Here is a 5,226-nt window from a genome sequence, read left to right on the forward strand (position 1 = left end):
GTCCCTACTGTGATGCACACGACACAATTGGATGGTTGTGTTTTCTTTTGTTTGGCGATAGGAACTTTGTGCACGTTTTCAAAAACCAATGGGTCAAGAAATTAGCAAATTGTGCAAAAGTCTCACATGCCTGAAAAAAATACATTGCCTATATAGCCTAGATTTAAAAGTCTCACATGCCTATCTCTTAAATCTAAACAATAAGGCCTGCGTTTCTAACAATGAAAACAGTAACGGTTTAAAATGGGCTACAGCTGTTTAAATTATAAAGTTATCAGATTAGTTGGGAACAAACGTGGTCGAAGGCTGGGCTGTCATTACCTAGGCCTACATAAGTAGTAATTACTATTGTGGTCTAATACAAGACGCATAGCATTACAGTTTCTGACAATTGCTTACACATGATTTCTGAAACTATGGCTCCTTTTCCCTAGACTACACACAAAACCCCAAAACACACACATGCAAAACATCACACATCTCTTGCAAAACCAAACACGTGATTCAAAACTATTTTAACTCTTCTCTCAAAATTGTGTTCCTGAAACAAAACTCTACACACAAACCATGAAATTATGAGCTTTTATACATGCCAACTACACACGGATGTGACACATGTAAAGCACTACTATCTTGTATTTTGCATGTTCAGTGGAGTCCACAGCAGTTTGTCATAACACTCACACGTACATGCACAAATATATACAGTATGAATGACTATTCAGTATATATTTACACTATAAAACAGAAATACAAGGGGGTAAATGTATTGACAAAGAAAAACATTGTATTTACATCCAGATTTCGGGATGAACAGTAACAGACAAAACAAATACAGTTGAATATAAAAACAAATACAGTTTTTTACTTTATAGTAACAAGCCTTAGGGTGCATCCTGTCTCGTATTTGGGCCTGGCTACAGCACCTCATCAACATCACAAGCGGTGTTCTCTCGGTCTAAACAGCGGTGGAAGTAGCGTATGGAGTGGCGTATCCAGCCCTGGCATGTCTCCTTCTTGTCCTCGTCCCCCTCTTACGCTCACTCCGCTCTCTCTCCAAAATTGGCCTCCGTTGTTGTCCAAACCAAGAAAGCCAACCTGAAGCCTATTTATAGTGCTCAAGCTCTGATTTCTAAGTGAAGAAATTAGGTCTAAGTGTTTTCACGGAGTAGCCAATCGGTAAAAGATTGTGGCATTTTGGATGGCAGTGTTTTCCAAACAAAACAAAAGACCTGTTCGTTTTGAATGATGTGTCTAATGTAGAGAACTGTGTTTAGTGTTTTGCAAAAAGTGTGTTTTACAATTGCAAACTGACTGTAAAGCTAATAATGTGCTTGCAGTTTTGCAGACTTGGTCTGAAGATTGGGTACATGAGTTAATGGTTTCACTGAGTATGCCTCATGTTCCACTTTTAGTGTGTAAGCGATTGTAAAAAACTGTAAACAATAATACATGAGGTCATGTGCTTCACAATTTTTTTAAATCATGGCTGTGATGTGGCATAGCCATGAGGCAAAGCAGATTGGCTAACCACCACAGCCATGGCACAAATGTCATAACACATGCACTCGAGTGTATTATTGCTTTTATACAAAGGGTCACCAGCATTAAAACGCAAGATTATTTCCAAAACCATCAATTTTTCAACAAAACGTGATGCTAAAAAACGGTCAAGTGCAATTTTAGGCATTCTGATCGTTAGTTCTATTCGTATTGACTGTCATGTAAAGCAAAACTACCTAACCACTGTCTGATAGTTCCAGAACTTTGCAGGTTGCTATGGAGGCTCTTCTCCCTTGCTAGTTATCCAACTATACAGCTAACACAATTAATTCAGACTGAAGCTGGAAAGTCCGCAAACTAGCTGCGTTTCGTTTCGTTTGACCTGTTTTCATGGTTTCGACTGTCTCGTTCATTATTATGGGACACAGTGGAGAACGAATTTTAATATTGCTTGCTACAATGTTGCAAATATCGGAGATAACGTCTACATACTTTTTACAGTGGAGGTCAAGTTTATGAATTGCATGACTGTGCAGATGAGACAGACAGTGGATCTGTAAAAGTTGTAGTAGTGCGTTGCTAGGTAACCACAAACAATTGCACTTTTTATGAATGTACTGGCCATGTGTATGGTGTATAGTATATCATGGGCAGATATAGTCGAACAATGGGAATTCCAAACCACCCATTGTATAAATTGCTTTTAATAATCCATCAGTGAATGTAGCCTATCAACGTAGGTATAAAGTCATAGGCCCCTGCCAATGAGGCAAACACAGAACCGACCGCTGAAACGGAGCAGGTGGCGCCCCCCTGTGATCATGCATATATTTGGTAAAACCACAATACAATACCTTGATATTTCTTAGGCCTAACTAATAAAGAAACGAATAATCAAATGGTTACCTATTCATTCGATAATAACCACACCACATCATGATGGTTTATTGAAATATATACAGAATCATTTGAAATATTTTTAACATGATCAGGATTTAAGATATGGCTAACCTCCAATTAGACATATTCAATAAGATAAACTGAGGCCTTGCATTGAGAGAAAGGTAAACAATTTGTTTTCAATCCAAACAGTCACTCATCATATTACAACTAAAAGCGTATTTGAAAGGACATTTAAGGTCTGCTTTTAAAACAATTAAATGTGGTTTGGCCTTAGGATATTAGGGCAAAGGGTTTCCTGCTTACATACATAAGCACTAATGAGTGCATAATCATTTCAAATAAAATCTGCATTAATTATGACTTGTGGGTACATTCCCACAAGCTTTATGCATTACAATTCTAAATATTTCATAGCTTAATACATCCTAAAAAATTCTAGACTTTCAATGACCATATATTTACACACACACACTTAGCAAGAAAAGAAACGTCCTCTCACTGTCAACTGCGTTTATTTTCAGCAAACTTAACATGTGTAAATATTTGTATGAACATAACAAGATCAACAACTGAGACATAAACTGAACAAGTTCCACAGACATGTGACTAACAGAAATGGAATGTGTCCCTGAACAAGGGGGGGGGGGGGGGTCAAAATCAAAAGTAACAGTCAGTATCTGGTGTGGCCACCAGCTGCATTAAGTACTGCAGTGCATCTCATCCTCATGGACTGAACCAGATTTGCCAGCTCTTGCTGTGAGATGTTACCCCACTCTTCCACCAAGGCACCTGCAAGTTCCCGGATATTTCTGGAGGGAATGGCCCTAGCCCTCACCCTCTGATCCAACAGGTCCCAGACGTGCTCAATGGGATTGAGATCCGGGCTCTTCGCTGGACTTGGCAGAACACAGCAGGAAATCACACACAGAATGAGCAGTATGGCTGGTGGCACTGTCATGCTGGAGGGTCATGTCAGGATGAGCCTGCAAGAAGGGTACCACATGAGGGAAGAGGATGTCTTCCCTGTAACACAGAGTTTAGATTGCCTGCAATGACAACAAGCTTAGTCCGATGATGCTGTGACACACCGCCACAGACCATGACGGACCCTCCACCTCCAAATCGATCCTGCTCCAGAGTACAGGCCTCGCTAGTTCCTTCGACGATAAACGCAAATCCGACCATCACCCCTGGTGAGACAAAACCGCGACTTATCAGTGAAGAGCACTTTTTGCCACTCCTGTCTGGTCCAGCGACGGTGGGTTTGTGCCCATAGGCGACGTTCTTGATGTCTGGTGAGGACCTGCCTTACAACAGGCCTACAAGCCCTCAGTCCAGCCTCTCTCAGCCTATTGCGGACAGTCCCAGCACTGATGGAGGGATTGTGTGTTCCTGGTGTAACTCGGGCAGTTGTTGCCATCCTGTACCTGTCCTGCAGGTGTGATGTTCAGGTGTACCGATCCTGTGCAGGTGTGTTGTTACACGTGGTCTGCCACTGCGAGGACAATCAGCTGTCCGTCTTGTCTCCCTGTAGCACTGTCTTAGGCGTCTCACAGTACGGACATGGCAATTTATTGCCCTGGCCACATCTGCAGTCCTCATGCCTCCTTGCCGCATGCCTAAGGCACATTCACGCAGATGAGCAGGGACCATGGGCATCTTTCTTTTGGTGTTTTTCAGAGTCAGTAGAAAGGCCTCTTTAGTGTCCTAAGTTTTCATAACTGTGACCTTAATTGCCTACCGTCTGTAAGCTGTTAGTGTCTTAACGACCGTTCCACAGGTGCATGTCCATTAATTGTTTATGGGTCATTGAAAAAGCATTGAAACTGTGTTTAAACCCTTTACAATGAAGCTCTGTGAAGTTATTTGGATTTTAAAGACAGGGTCCTTTGAAAGACAGGGTCCTGAAAAAAGGATGTTTCTTTTTTTGCTCAGTTCTCTCTCTCACACACACACACACACACACACACACACCACACACACACACACACGTCAAAAGTTTGGACACACCTACTCATTCAAGGGTTTCTTTATTTTTACTATTTTCTACATTATCAAATAATAGTGAAGAACAATAGTGAAAACTATTAAATAATTCCACTTGTGTTATGTAGTAACCAAAAAATGTGTTAAACAAATCTAAATATATTTTAGATTCTTCAAAGTACCCACCCTTTGCCTTGACAGTTTTGCACATGCTTGGCATTCTCTCTACCAGCATCACCTGGAATGCTTTTCCAACAGTCTTGAAGAAGTTCCTACATATGCAGAGCACTTATTGGCTGCTTTTCCTTCACTCTGCAGTCCAACTCATCCAAAACCATCTAATTTGGGTTGAGTGATTGTGGAGACCAGGTCATCTGATGCAGCACTCCATCACACTCCTTCTTGGTCAAATAGCCCTTACACACCCTGGAGGTGTCTGGTTGAAAAACAAATGATAGTCCCACTAAGTGCAAACCAGATGGGATGGCGTATTGCTGCGGAAGCCATGCTGGTTAAGTGTGCCTTCAATTCTAAATAAATCAACAACAGTGTCACCAGCAATGCACCCCCACACATCCTCCTCCATGGTGGGAACCACACATGCAGAGATCATCCATTGAAGAGGAGGCGTGGTGGTACTTTGCTGGTGACACTGTCAGTGATTTATTTAGAATTCAAGGCACACTTAACCAGCATGGCTACCACAGTATTCTGTAGCGATATGCCATCCCATCTGGTTTGCGCTTAGTGGGACTATCATTTGTTTTTCAACAGGACAATGACCCAACACACCTCCAGGCTGTGTAAGGGCTATTTAACCAAGAAGGAGAGTGA

The sequence above is a fragment of the Salmo salar genome, chromosome 13, assembly GCF_965601325.2.
Source record: "Salmo salar chromosome 13, fSalSal1, whole genome shotgun sequence".
Lineage (NCBI taxonomy): Eukaryota > Metazoa > Chordata > Actinopteri > Salmoniformes > Salmonidae > Salmo > Salmo salar.